The following is a 16069-nucleotide window of genomic DNA, read 5'->3' on the forward strand; positions in this document are numbered from 1 at the left end:
GCAGCCATTCATGTTAAAATATTCCCACAGACAGCAAAATAGCAAGTAAATACTAATGAATCCCTTCACATTCAATTTTTAAATATTATGTTACAGATAGTGAAATAAATGATTGGGACGCACATGAGATTAAGGTAAAAGCTCAAGTATCACATAAATCTTTTTAAAAGTTACAAAATGTTTTTATCATACAGCAGAAATATGACATTTAACAATTATAACAGCCAGTGAGGCTATTTAGTAGCAATTGTGAACTAAACGTGCCATTGAAAATGCCATTACACCTCTTTCAACAAGGTGTAACTTTATCAAGCCTTTTTACAGTGAGACTAAGAACATAGGAGTTCTCATCAGTTCAGTGATTTCTAATTGACTATATTCTGAGGGATCTCAGCAGCGCATCCTATGGACAAGCACAGAATCACTGACAACAACTTCTGGATTTCCGCATTTAACTGTGCACACACAGGCACAAGGAGTTGCTTCAGTTTCAGAGGAGTAATGATAATGAACACTGACTGCTTCACCCTCATTTCCACTGCAAAATCCAGGCTATCATCTTCCTCCTCCAGGCAACTGGGCAAACTATTCTACATCTTCATCAGCATTCTGTGGCACAGTTATATATACGTGAACAGTCTGTCTTACCATCTTTCTTCAGCATTTTAATATCTGTTTGGGTGCCGCTTATAGAATCATGGAATTACAGGAGGAGCCTATTTGGCCAAGCAAGCCTGTGCCAGCTCATTGGAAGCGTTAATCGATTAGTCCCATTCCCCGGAACTCTGTAACCTTTTTCCTTCAAGTATTTATCCAATTCCCTTCTTTTGACTGTTGTCACTGGATCTGGTTCCACCCACCTCTTCAGTCAGTGCATTGTGGATCATAATAATTCACTGTGCAAAAGAGAAAGGATCCTCGTTTCACCTCTGGCGCTTTTGCCAATGATCATTAATCTGAATCCTCTGGTCAGCAGCCCTTTGGCAACTGCAAACAGTTTCTCTTTACTTGCTCTAACAAAACCATTCATGATACTGAACACCCCTACTACATGTTCCCTTAACCTTTTCTGTTCTAAAGAACCCCAGAATCTCCAATGTCTCCGTGTAACAAAAGTCCATTTGTACATTTTTTTAATAAAATTTCCCACACCAGAAACTTATGCAATGACACAACATAGCTGGCCATCATTCAGCCTGTCATGCCCATGCTATTGGCGTGATCCTATTAGTTTTTTTTTTAAACAGTTGCACTTGCACCTGTTCATTTCTATTATATTATTCTATGAAAACTGACACGGTGTAATCATTTGATCACTCCTTCATCCTCCAAAGGCAACTTTGCTTTCTCTTTAATTGACCCTTCCTGCTGCCTGTAATTATTCTTTCAATTCATATAGTGTTTATAAAAGCCTTTATTATTTCCCTTTTTTATCACTCGTTCATGCTCCTTTTTGCCCTTCTATATGTTTTTTCATCATTTTCTGTGCTCTGTTTTCTTCTGCATTATTAACCCAAGTCTCACTTTCCTTTTTCTATTCCGCCAAGACACGTCATCTTTTGTGCATCCCCATGTGGGAACATGTCAAGTGTCTTGTTTAATCGTCTCTTGTTCAACGTTTTACATTGAACATATTCTCCTCACGTTACCTTTACAATTCCGATTGCAGAAAGCATAAAAGTCACTTCCTTACTTTTCTAAAACACGGTGCCATTTGAGTTCAATCCCCGTAAAACAAGAAGCTACTGTGCAAAGAGTGAAATCAGCTGACTGAAAGCTCAAGAAAAGTTACTATAGTTCCTCACATTAGTCATACAGTAATTCCTCTTTCCTAGAAAGGAGGGGACAAGTAGGAATGTGAATTTAACTAGCGCCTCATCTTATTCCCGTGACATCTCAAAGAACCAATAACATGCAATAACCAATGTTTTGAGGGTAAACACGGTAGCAAATTTGGACAAAAGATCCCATCATAATCAGATGATATCAACAGCCAGTTGATCTATATAGAAAGGCAAAAAGGAGCATGAATGAGTGATAAAAAAGGGAAATAATAAACGCTTTATAAAATGAAAGACATTGGATGTGGAAGCATAAATTGGCCAAGATACCACAAGAACTCCTTGCTCTGCTTGGAATAGTGGCAGAGAAATATTACATCTAAGAAGATTGCCCTGTTCACCTTCATTGTTTTCCATTTCTCTCCGGGTGCTTGACAAGGCGTTTACTAAAACTCGCTTTCACAGCCATATGTCCTCCCTCAGTGACTGTCTCCGTCTCCGACTTACCCCACGTGGATTCCAACATCCGCAAGCTTGCCATTTCAACACCCCACCCTGCTCTCATGCCCACATGTCCGTCCTTGGCCTGCTGCAATGTTCCAGTGAAGCTCAACGCAAATTGGAGGAACAGCACTTCATCTTCCGACTAGGCACGCTACAGCCTTCCGGACTTAACAATGAGTTCAACAACTTCAGATTGTGAACTCCCTCCTCCATCCTGACCCCTTTTTGATCTCCTTTTTTCAAATATTTATTTTTTAATTTTTATATATACTTTTTTCCCACTTATTTCTATTATTATTTTTAAAATGTATTTCCATTCATTGTTTTATCCCCACATTTTAGTCTATTTCAATCTTTTCTCCCACTCTGTCCCCTGGATTTGCAGGATTCTGAAATTGATTTTCCTCTGATCAAATTGGATAATGAGGGGGTATTTGAAAACTTAAACATAACACGGAGTTACCTTCCAGACAAGTGTTAAAGTGAGTTGGGAAAGCTATTGCGGTCATACAAAGCTATTTGTGGGAAAAAGTTGGGGAAGGGCAGACTTAGCTATATACAATGTATCTGTAGAAGTTTCATCTTCAGTAATGCAACATCCTTATCGATTAAATCTGGCAAAGTTGTCAAAAATATAGAAAGAAATTGACTCCATGCTTCAAAATGACATCATTGAGTCGAGTTGCAGTAACTGGAGTTCGCCTATTGTACTGGTACTGAAACCGGATGGAACACAAAGACTGTGCGCGGACTATCGAAAGGTGAATGTGGTGACAAAAACGGATTCATATCCGATACGATGGTTGGGGGATTATATTGAGAAAGTGGGACAATCGAAATTTATCACAAAGATTGACGTGCTAAAAGGATATTGGCAGGTACCGTTGTCGGAAAGAGCAAAGGAGATATCAGCTTTTGTGATGCCAAATGGACTATATCAATTTAAAGTCATGTCATTTGGTATAAAGAATGCACCTGCGACATTTCAAAGACTGAAACAAAGTAATTGCAGGTCTAAGCAAGTGTGCTGTTTATACTGATGACTTAATAGTTTTCAGTCAGACATGGGATGAGCATCCACAACATTTGGAGGAGTTATTTACTCAATTACAAGAAGCTAATTTGGTGACGAACTTGGCTAAAAGTGAACTTGCAAAAGCCTAAGTCACATATCTAGGCTATAGCACTGGACATGGTAAGGTAGCTCTGAGGGATATGAAAGTCAAGGCTATTATGGATTTCCCAATGCCTATAACAAAACAAGAAGTTTTGAGATTTCTGGGTATGAATGGGTTTTACTGGAAATTTGTATCAAATCTGAGCAGTGTGGTTGTTCAACTCACTGAACCAAAATAAATAAAAGAACAATAAGTTTCAATAGACACAGGAGTGTCAGAAGGCATTTGGTAGTTTGAAAACTATTAACTGCGACACCAGTTTTGACAGTACCCAATTACACCAAGCAATTTAAGTTGGCTTCCAGCCTGTAAGCTTCAAGTCTATCTGCAAGGACCCAGAGCTGAAAGAAACTCATTTTGAATGCAAATGTCCAGAGTATGCTTTGCCAGGGGTCTGTTTAAATCTGTGTTTTCTTGGTGCCTTAACAACATGGCGGGGTTGGGGGGGGGTACTGAGAGTCAGATTAATTAGGGGATTTTTGTAGTTATTATAGTACTAATTTTGTAGACATGTGTGCGTGGTTACAATCTGTCTTGTATTGATAAATGTTTTAGTTTTTTAAAAAAACCTCTTGAGACTCTGGTCTTATTACTGCTGAATTCAAAGCCTACAGAACAAAACATACAAATTGCAAAAATGGGTTATGACAGTTATCTCAAGTTTCCCTCCGGGATTTGAACAACTCAGACTTTACCATTGGCTGTGTCATAATGGGCAGGATGATGCACCAAATCTATCAACGGAACAATTTCTAGTTAAAGGGATTCTGACAGGGGTCAGAATGACTGAAATGTATATTGATTCCTGGGGCTTCAACCGTAACAGAACAGTAAAAGAGACCTGGGAAGGCTGCCCCTTAGGGTCTTAGAATTTTACCTGGAGGGCCTACTGTTGCATCTGAGGAAGTGCACCGAGGTAGTCTCTCCCATCCCAGGGAAAGATAAGGCCAACCTCGCCGACCAAGCAAGAGTAAATGGAAGAGGCTGAGGAAGTCTGCACCAGGAGTGTGATCCCTCAAACCTGAAGACAATGTCGTAAGAGGGTCCAGGACCTCAGGAGGGCGAGAAAGTGGCAAAACACTTTTGGGGGCCAAACCCCACACCCTGACTTCCCCACCATTCTCCTATATACTACTCATACCAACATAAGTTGCAGCTCCCCTCGTTCCCTTTACACAGATACCTTCTCACGTCCCATTTCACCAGCCAACACTCACACTTACTCTTATCTTTGTGCCACCTCACACCCATGTCTCATAGTTATCCTCCACAAATCTTGCCCTTTCTTCTTCTCCACAAAATCGATTTCTCACACTTGCAACCCCCTGGTTTCTCCTGTTACAGCAGAAAAGAGCGTAGGACTCCAGAGAGGCCGAGAACAAGGGGCTTAGGGCTTCGGTCCAAGCCGCAAATGTTGTAATGAGCAGGACACACTGATTCAGTCTAGTTCTACTCGGTTCCAGTATACACAATAATCTATGGATTACCACCAAATGTGAGCTTTCTTTTTGCCTCAAATCACACTGTTTAACCCCAACCCAATTTTCTTAATGCTTTGAACTAGTGCACAAAAAGCAGTATTTTTCCCACTTTTAATCTGTCAGATGCCTCCGTAACCTTAAATCCCTATCAGATTATTCTTCAGCCACTTCAGTTCCAGAGAAAAGTGTTCCAACCTCTTCAGCACTTTTTTTTTTATTCGTTTGCGGGATGTAGGCTTCGCTGGCTGGATCAGCATTTATTGCCCATCCCTAGTTGCCCTTGAGAAGGTGGTGGTGAGCAGCATTCTTGAACCGCTGCAGTCCATGTGGCATAGGTACACCCACAGTGCTGTTAGGGAGGGAGTTCCAGGATTTTGACCCAGTGACGTTGAAGGGCCGGCGATATAGTGCCAAGTCAGGATGGGGAGTGGCTTGGAGGGGAACTTCCAGGCAGTGATGTTCCCATGTATCTGCTGCCCTTGTCCTTCTAGATGGTAGCGGTTGTGGGTTTGGAAGGTGCTGCCCAAGGAGCCTTGAAGAGTTTCTGCAGCACATCCTGTAGATGGTGCACACTGCTGCCACTATGCAACAGTAGTGGAGGGAATGAATGTTTATGGACAGGGTGCCAATCAAGTGTGCTGCTTTATCCTGGACGGTATCAAGCTTCTCAAGTGTTGTGGGAGCTGCAGTCATTCAGGCAAGTGAGAAGTATTCCATCACACTTCTGACTTGTGCCTTGTAGATGGAGGACAGGCTTTGGTGAGGCAGGAGGTGAGTTGTATCCTCTCAGTCATGTGTTGAGGCAAGGCGACCAGGACCACCCAGCCTCTGCAGCTGTCTTCCACCTTCACAGCTGTTAAAACGCACAATCTTCCTCCGCATGCCCTACCACCGATGACCTTTTGGCCTCCCATTGTCTGGCACCTCTTCCCAACCTTGACGTCACGGGTGGACATTGCCAGATCAGCTGCACCAGCTCAGCCTTCTACAAGCTACAGCCACGAGCGTTTGACAGTCAACAAAAGTCCTAGGCCATCACCACATTCCTCTACGTCTATGAGCGACACATAAGAGTGCTGGAGAAATTCCATCAGCGATGGCAGGATCATCCTCCTTGATGCCAGTTCCACAAGCATTTAGGCAAAACTCCTGCAAAATCAACTTCAAAGGATTGCACAGAGTGTCCGGAGGCCAAAAGGTGTCTCCCTAGCCAGATCCTGCTTTCCCAACCCTCAAACGGCCAGTGTTCCAGGAGAGCACAAAGAAAATACTTAAAAGGCAATCTGAAGCTCTCCTTGAAGTGTGGCAGCATTGCCGTTAATGACTGGGAGGAGCTCATTACCAATCGTTCAAAGTGGCGACAACTTGTCCATCAAGCTGTTTTGTGCTTAGAGTCCAAACACCTTAATGATGAGGCACCATGGCAGAGAAGAAAGAAAGAAAAAGAAGATAATCCTGAATTCCAGATCCCACTACTTGGTGGGACATCCTACATGCCATGTGTCCTAAGATCTGTGGATCGAGAATCGACCTGTTCAGTGACACGAAGACCCGTAACAGAAACTCCCAACCCTGAGCAGACATCATCGCCGAATCAAGGGTCAGCTGACGACAATAATCCTCTCAGTTCTGGTATCATCCTTGTGAATCCTTTTTACACCTTCCCCAGTGCCTCCTTATCATTATCACGTGGGGACCGGAACTGCCAATTTAGACTAACCAAGGTGGCAAAGAATGTTGTATAAAGGCAATCTCTCCATACGTCAACAAAATGTTTAAAACCAAGGTCTGATGTGAAACACGCACATCATACAAGGAAATAATGCAATGCATAGTTAGATCTCTAAATTGAACACTATGTTTCCTGTTTTATGTCACTAGTAAACTTATAATGTTGGTCAGAGATAAACTTCTGACTGAGCACTTGATTATTCATCTCACTACTTACTAAGTCTGGGAAATGCTGAACAGCACAACTTGACCAGGAATATCACGAGAATTAAAAAACCTTTTTTTACACACAAGCCCAGTCCAGCATCGCTGCAAGAAACTCTTGATCTGACAGGCACAGAATAATACCACATCAAAAACTTTCAGTCAGGTAGGTGATTTTACTTGTGCATTTCTGGGATTATATATACAGAGACCATAAGTGTCATGTTGAGACTGGTGATTTGTTTCAAACTTGCTCCATGCTGTTTGAGAAGGATTTTTCACATCCAACTGTTTCTTTGCATTTGAAGGTGCTTTGAGGACATTAAATCAGACGTCGTCAACGAAATCCAAACTAGCAGTGAAATCGAAGACGTGCACATAAACAATCATTTTAACCACGTCAGTGATCACTGTGCTCTGTTTTGTCACCATCCAGGCATTTAGGTTTGTTGCTATTTAAACATTGTGAGGTAAGCCTTGATGTAGACTAACACTCCTAAATGGTTGCGCAACTTGATCTGGTATTTGCCATTAAAGAAATCTTCCCTTTGAAGCAGAGCAGTCTATGGTTAATTATTTCTATAGTAACAAGCAATTCACTAGTGTTAGCACTATTGCATTAGGGACACAAGGTTATACATGGGCTCAAGTCCCACTCCAGAAACTAAAGCATATAATCTAGGCTGACACATAACAATGCAATACTAAGGAAGTGCAAGTCAACAGATATAAGCAAATTCTGACTTTTGTTTCAACAAAAGGAAGCTTTTTAAAAGCAGTCAAATTTTTAGGAGAAAAATATTTGTCCATAATTTTAAAGCAAACCAGTGTAAATAACACCCCGCAACCAAAATCAAAATCTTAGATCTTTCCATCTTTCATTCTTAACTTTTCAGTTATGAATCTAGCATTCAGTACAATGACCAATGGTCAGATTTGGAAAATTGCATTTGCACAGAATTAGAAGCTCTTCATTAGAGTGGAAACGTCTGCGTTTGTGGCCGGGTGTCCCTGAAGAGAGAGCATAGCAATGTCCACTGGCACCGTTGAAGGCTTCCATGCCCGGTGGGCACCCGCAGGGACTGGGGTGTTTTATTGATCCTCAATCACATTTTGGTTTGATGTTTGTCAGTTTCCTTTAAATCTTGTCTCTGTTTTTGCAGTTTCCCTTTAAGGGGCTGCTTCTTAATTTGTCCCTGATTTTGTTAATTTAGTTGATTTGTTTTGACTCGAAAAAAGTCGCTGTTACATACACACCCTGAAAGCACTCTTCTGTGAATCGCTGAAACTGTCACATTGCTGCAAAATGTTTATGTTAATCACAGGCAAATACAACTGCAGCTGACAGGGATGAAAAGAGAACGCACTGGAAAAACACGCCAGGTTTATCAACGCCTTAGATTGCAATGCCATTTAGGTGTGAATCTTTTTGTTAGATCTAAAAGGTAAATAGACTACTTTATAAGGTGAATGAAATGAAATGGGGGAAGAGCAGGTAATGGACAAAGTTCACATATTATTGGCACTTAAAGTTTCCAACATTTGATATTTGCTTTTTGTTTGAAGACCAGCAGATAGGAGGAATTAAGTCCAGGTTATGAGTTCATAACCTAAACCAATGCAGTTTCCCCCATGCATTTTGTGGCATTCACAGATTCAGAGTTATTAATTACTATTTATCATTCATTTACCAGAATCAAAAACAAGAGGTCCAGGGAATAAACATTAATGTATCGAGTGCAATACAGTTTGTGAAATCTGTTCATGTATTTCTTATATTACAACAGTGACTACATTTCAAAAGTATTTCATGAGATGTAAAGTGCTTTGGGACATCGTGAATTTATGAAAGGTGCTATATAAATGCAAGCTCCTTCTTTCAAGATGAACAAGCGCAAAGTCTTCAAACTGTAGTTACATCAATTCTACAATGTTGTGACAAAGTGATTTTTCAAAGGCTTTTCGTTAAAGATGGGCAGTGTCAAGTGCCTTTTCCCGAGAAAAGCTATTGTTTGCTTTAACACAAAGCACATCAAGTCTGCTGTCATGGTTTGCTGTTGCATTACTAACATTCCATAATGAATGGAAAGTACATCAACAGCCAGTTATCAAAAAATAATTATTCGATTACAATACTTAATCCCCATCCCAACACTTTTCAAGGATTGTCTCTTTTAGCAAATTGTTACATGACGCCATTTCAGAAAAATAACATATTCTGCCTTAACATTCAGGTGTACCGATGGCTGACTCTACAGCAAGCATCGAGATTGGCTCAAGCACAAATTCCTCTGGCAACATCACTTGTCAGTTTTCTTCTGATGGCTTGGCAATATTTACGATTACTGCCTATTCTTTAGTTTTTGTAGTTGGAATCATTCTCAACAGCCTGGCTTTCTGGGTCTACTTCTGTCACGTTCCCAACCGCAACAGCACCATCATCTATTTAAAGAACCTGGTCGTAGCCGATTTCTTGCTGGTCCTCTCACTGCCTATAAGGATCGTAGGAGAGCGCAATTTGGGTTCCACAGTACTGAGAATAATCTACTGCAATTTTACAACATGCATCTTCTATTTGAACATGTACTCAAGCATTCTCTTCCTGGGATACATTGCGGCCACTAGATACCTGAAAATTGTCAAACCATTTAAAATATATGCATTTCAAAGTCCTAAGTCTGCAAAAATTGTCTCCATTGGAACCTGGTGTGTACTTCTCAGCCTTGGCGTTTCATATGTGTACCTGACATGGAAAAAGCCAACCCAGAACAGTACAAAAGAAACATGCTTAGGATTTAGAAGTGGTACGGGCATTCATTGGCATATATTCCTCCATGCTGGAGGCACATTTCTGTTTCTCTGCGTGCTAATGGGCCTTTGCTTCTTTTACTATCAAACTGCAAAACGTCTTGACAAATCTCCATCTCCAAGCTCACTCAAAAAGCAAGCCAAGGCAAAGAACAACATCCTCATCCTCCTTACTGTCTTCTTGGTCTGTTTTGTTCCCTACCACATCGCAAGGCTTCCTTACATTTTAAGTCAGATTAATGTCATCATTGGATGTTTTTGGAAAAAGACTCTTTACCACTTTAAAGAATCTGCCATTGTGCTGTCAACGCTTAACGCCTGCTTCGATCCTGTGATCTATTTTCTGTTTTGCAAGGCATTCAGGTCAAAGTTAGGTCTGGAAAGAAACTCAAAAGCCAATGATTCACGCAACAATTTGTCCTTACAGGCTAACGCTTCACAATCCATGCTCAACGAACCAACAGCAGACACTGTAAAAGAACGTAACATAAACCTTGCAAAATCACCTTGAACCTGTCCTTGACCTCGATTATTCCAATTACTAAGAAGGAAACCGAAACTCCTGAAGAGATTTGAAAAAAATGTTTGAGAGACGGGAAGAATAAAGGCACTGAGTTCATGTAATGCCTACTGCAAAAGTGCTTCAGGGTGATCGAAATGTTTTTGAAATTTAGACACAATTTTGTTTTCTTGTCAAAAACAGTGACCAAATTATACACAAGATCCCGCAAAACAGCAATGAGATTAATTAAATTGGTCTGCCCCTGATGATGTCAGCTGAGGAATACATATTGGCCAAGAAAGATTTTAATACCTCAGTTTGAACCCAGACCCAGTGACCTCTGGCATCACAATCAACAGCAACCATGGCATTCACCCAGGTTCAAATTTACCATAATCATAGCAACCATGTCATTCATTAAGAATGGGGAAGATACTAAGAAACTTGTATCTAAGTAACCATAACATGCACCAGCTCCTAGTGTCTCACTCTCTTATTCTGGTGGCAGAATCATAAAGCCTCACAAAGGAAGTTTTAAAAATAATGAGTCACCCACAGATAGCTATCTCCTGTAACTTCAACAAATAAGAGTGGAAAATATATATACATAGATGGCTTACATGTTTCATAATTTTCAGTAGGAAACACAAGGCTGTAACTATAAAGTAGAATTTTGGAATGTTGCACAATCACATTGCTTCATCTGATTTTGACATAAACTGGCTGAAGCATTCTGATCAAGACAATTCATGCTTCATTGTGTCCACCGTTGATGCCTGTATAACATATAACATTACTCTCTTAGCGAAATATAGCAACATGCAGCCACAGTGTTTAATCTTAAAGAGACATTTTATTAATACCTGGGAAATGAGAAAGACCATTTCAGGTCAATATGTTCATTTCAGTGATCAGAAAATTGGGAGCGAGGGAGGGCTAAATACAGCAAAGATCAGGGAAATTCTGTTGATCCAGGAGCTTTAAGATGACAGGGTTTCTCCTCCCGCCATCCGAGGAGTCAGTGGTGAAATCATCCTTTTTTTTAAACTCATTCACGGAGTGTGGGTTTCTCTGCTGGGCCAGCATTCATTGCCCATTCCTAGTTGCCCTTGAGAAGGCGCTGGTGAGCTGCCTTCTTGAACCTCTGCAGCCCCTTTGGTGTAGGTACATCCACAGTGCTGTTAGGGAGTTCCAGGATTTTGACCCAGCAACAGTGAAGAAACGGCGATATATTTCCAGGTCAGGACGGTGAGTGACTTGGAGGGGAGCTTCCAGGTGGTGGTGTTCCCATCTGTCTGCTGCCCTTGTCCTTCCAGATGGTAGTGGTTGTGGGTTTGGAAAGTGCTGTCGAAGGGGCCTTGGTGAATTCCTGCAGTGCATCTTGTAGATGGTACACACTGCTGCCACTGTGCGTCGGTGGTGGAGGGAGTGAATGTTTGTGAATGTGGTGCCAATCAAGCGGGCTGTTTTGTCCTGAATGGTGTCCAGCTTCTTGAGTGTTGTGGGAGCTGCACTCATCCAGGCAAGTGAGGAGTATTCCATCGCACTCCTGACTTGTGCCTTGCTGATGGTGGACAGGTTTTGGGGAGTCAGGTGGTGAGTTACTCGACGTACAACTCCTAGCCTCTGACCTGCTCTTATAGCCACAGTTTTTCTATGGCTAATCCAGTTCAGTTTCTGGTCAACGGTAACCCCCAGAATGTTGATAGTGGGGGATTCAGTGATGGTAATGCCACTGAACAGAAAGGAGCAGTAGTTGGATTCTCTCTTGTTGGAGATGGTCATTGCCTGACACTTGTGTGGCGCAAATGTTACTTGTCACTTGTAGCCCAAGCCTGGATATTGTCCAGGTCTTGCTGCACTGGACATGGACTGCTTCAGAATCTGAGGAGTTGCGAATAGTGCTGAACATTGTGCAATCATCAGTGAACATCCTCACTTCTGACCTTATGATGGAAGGGCGGTCATTGATGAAGCAGCTGAAGATGGTTGGGCTGAGGACACTATTCTGAGGAACTCTTGCTGTGATGTCCTTCAGCTGAGATGACTGACCTCCAACAGCCACAACCATCTTCCTTTGTGATAAGTATGACTCCAACCAACAAAAGTTTTCCCCTTAATTCCCATTGATTCCAGTTTTGCTAGGGCTCCTTGATGCCACATCCAGTCAAATGCAGCCTTGACGTCAAGTGCAGTGACTCTCACCTCATCTCAGGAGTTCAGCTCTTTTGTCCATGTTTGAACCAAGGCTGCGATGAGGTCAGGAGCTGAGTGGCCCTAGCAGAACCCAAACAGGGCATCAGTGAGCAGGTTATTGCTAAGCAAGTGCCGCTTGATAGCACTGTTGATGACTCTTTCCATTGTTTTACTGATGATGGAGAGTAGACTGATGGGGCAGTAATTGGCCTGGTTGGATTTGTCCTGCTTTTTGTGTACAGGGCATACCTGGGCAATTTTTCATATAGCCGGGTAGATGCCAGCTTAGCTAGGAGTGCAGAAAATTCTGGAGCACAAGTCTTCTGAACTATTGCCGGAATATTGTCAGGGCCCATAGCCTTTGCAGTATCCAGTGCCTTCAGCCGTTTCTTGATATCACATGAAGTGAATCAAATTGGCTGAAGACTAGCATCAGTGATGCTGGGGACCCCCGGAGAAGGCCAAGATGAATCATCCACTTGGCCCTTCTGTCTGAAGATTGTAGCAAATGCTTCAGACTGATCTTTTGCACTGATGTACTGGGCATTGAGGATGGGGGCAATTGTGAAGCCTCCTCCTCCAGTGAGTTGTTTAATTGTCCACCACTATTCATGACTGGACGTAGCAGGACTGCAGAGCTTAGATCTGATCCGTAAGTTGCGGGCAAACTTAGGTCTGTCTTTCTCTTGCTGCTTGTGCTGTTTGGCACGGAAGTAGTCCCGCCAATACTGCCTGCCTTGCAGCCATTTAACGCCCCAACAAGTATTAATTGGTTGGAGGCGGAACTACTGACCCTCATTCGGGACGAAGTCCCTCCAGAGACCTGCCAGCCAATCTGATTGGCCAGCAGCTCTCTAGTTCCTGCAGCGCCAGAAGCTACAGTGGACAGGGCTGAGACTGCAAGCTGTCCCTGCAGCCCAAGTTCCATGAATCCAGGGCCAGTTTTGGGGTCTCAGGGCAGGTTGGGGAGGTGAGGTTCTGGGGTAGGGGTGGGCAGAGGAGGGCGGTGTGTTGCAGGAGAGGCCAGGGAGAGGGAGGACCTGCGTGAGCCAGTCCATTTGGCACGGGTGGGGTTTGGGGGCGAGGTGAGGTGGGGATGCCTGTTATGAAAAGGAGGCTGCTCATGGAGGCACCTGGCGCCACCTGACCCAACATGAGACCTAAACATGGTTAATTTTTGGGGGTTTCTCCAGCACCTGAACTAGTCCCGCTAGCCTGAAAATTGAACTTAGGCGGGAAACGGCCTTTAAGCAATCAATAACTGGCCACTTAAGGCCCTTAACTGCAGCGATGGCTGGTGGGCCAGCAACAGCCTCATCCATCTCAGCAGGAAATTGCGGGAAGGTCTGGACAGGTGGGAGCCTGGTGGGAAAGCCGTTCGAGGTATTTCACAGGGAAACGTGAAATTCCGCCCTTGATTACACTGGGCACTTGCAGCTTTGCCACCTTCCTCTCGTTCTGTACATTCAGCAGAAGCTGGACACAGGTGTGTTTGTGCACGTGCATTGACAAGGGAGCCAGTTTTGAGGGTGAACAGGATAATCTTCAGCCTGAAGACCTGCAGCCTTTTAAAATAAACAGATATTGTATAAGTTGAAACAGGAAGTTCCCATTTTAGAAAAAAGCCTGCATAAAGATAGTACAACCCACATACTTTTCCAAACAGCATGTCAACATATTAGAATGTGAAGCAAGAACCAAAGTGCTGTTACATCAGCTCAACAGTTGTGAAGTGACCATTGGACCAGATGAAAAGAAATAAATTAAATGCAGCAAACTCTTTCAATAAGATTATGTAGCATTATTTAAAAGAAAGGCTCTTTTGGTGAACAATGGTACATGTTTCCTTTGTTATTTGCATTGTATTTATCTTACTCCCTTGCCTAGGGACAACGTAGATCATCCTTGTAAGGACCAATAACTTTTTTTTAAAAAGAGACAAATTTCACAAACAACCAACAGAAATACTCAGGTGGACAAGATCTTGCTTTAATACTTGAGCTGTAACAAAGTAAAATAACAAGGATCAAGCATCAAATGACAAGCAACTGATACATCAAACTAAAATGGTATGTTTCACATTTAATAACTAACAAATTCGAAATATGTTTTATGAAATGCCTTTACATGCAACACATCGCTTCTGACAGAGATGTAGCACCACGGGAACAATCCCACATTCATTGCCAGCTCTCCAGCAGAGATTCACATCTGCCCGCCATGCCAGGTCTAAACTTCCAGAGTCCTTCAACAATCACTCCACTCCCCGTTCAAGTTTTCAGGATCCAATTACCACCAGCAAGCCACATCAAGACAACTCACCATTCATTAAATCTTCCAAAAGCCAAGTCCATTCTATTCACTTTTTTTGAACAGAAACCAAACTCTCACACGCATCCTGCTTGGCTGTTAACATGAAACGTTTCACTCTGCTTTTCCACAGAGAAAGCTGATTAGTTTCAGCATTTCAAACAGCAGCTGCCTTTTCTGAGAGATAATGCCAGTGCTACCACCTCACTTCAATGAGTTTCCATTTTAGTTTCTCTCTCCAAAACAGCCGGATTACATTGGCATTTCTCCAAACGGTGGTATTTCTCAGGAATCCACCCTGATGACCTCCCCACCCCATTTCAGAACGTTCTGTTTTATTGTAAGTTAAAGGGGACATTTTCAAACATTATCACATTGTAAAGTTCAGCGTTCATGCCAATAGCTACATCTATGCGACTCTCGTCTGGGAAATCCCGATATTGATTTCTGTGGCTTCAGTAATCACAGAACTGGAAAGGAAAACAGGGAGAGTTATCCGCGAGGGTCTTCAAATCTTGCCTGGAGGTCAGGCTGCAGGTTCTGACTGAGAACAGTGAGGTATTCTCTCCAGTCCTTGAGAAACATGAGGCCAAACTCCCCAGTGAAGTAGGTGTGAATGGAAAAGGCTTGGGGATGTCTGCAGGAGGAGTAAAATCCCTCAAACCTGGAGACAATGCCATAAGAGCAACTAGGACCTCAGGCGGGCGAGAAAGTGGCAAAAACACTTTCAAGCGCCAAACCCCACACTCTGCCTTCCCCAGCATTCTCCTATAGAACACTCAGACCAAGATAGCTTGCAGCTTCACTCATTCCCCTCTATCCAGACACCTCCTCACAATCCCCATTTGACCAGCCAACACACACGCACTCTTATCTTTGTGCCATCTCACTCATCTTCCACAGATGTTGTCCTTTCCTCTCCTCCAAACAATCTGTTTCTCACACATGCAATCCTCTGCTTTCTCTCTCTCTGCAGGAGATAAGAATACAGGACAACTCCAGGGAGGGGCAGAGAACCAGGGACCCAGTGGTTCCAGTCCAAGCCACAAATGTCAGTAGGAACAGGACACACTAACTCGGTCTAGTTCTACTCAGTTCCAGGAGACAATAATATATGGGCCTCCTGCCAAATGTAAGGTTTTGTTTGTTTTAAATCACATTGTTCAACCTCGACCCAACTTTCAAAACACTTTAGACTCGGGCATAGAAAGCAGCATTATTCCACTTTTCATCTATCAAACTTTTTGTAATCTTAAAGGCCCCTATCAGGTTACTCCCCAACCTTTTCTTTTCCACAGAAACGTGTTCCAGCCTCTTCAGCCTTTCCTGATAATTCTATCCTCTCAATTGTGGGAACATCCTTCTGAAACCTTT

The 16069-nt window shown here is 42.7% G+C and overlaps 1 protein-coding gene across 1 annotated transcript in view; it reads right to left on the minus strand.

Annotated features, from left to right (window-relative positions):
* LOC121270800 (mediator of RNA polymerase II transcription subunit 12-like protein) overlaps window positions 1–16069 on the minus strand; it is a 604195-nt gene that overhangs the window by 349028 nt on the left and 239098 nt on the right. The window lies entirely within an intron of this gene.

Source organism: Carcharodon carcharias, chromosome 2, assembly GCF_017639515.1.
Source record: "Carcharodon carcharias isolate sCarCar2 chromosome 2, sCarCar2.pri, whole genome shotgun sequence".
Lineage (NCBI taxonomy): Eukaryota > Metazoa > Chordata > Chondrichthyes > Lamniformes > Lamnidae > Carcharodon > Carcharodon carcharias.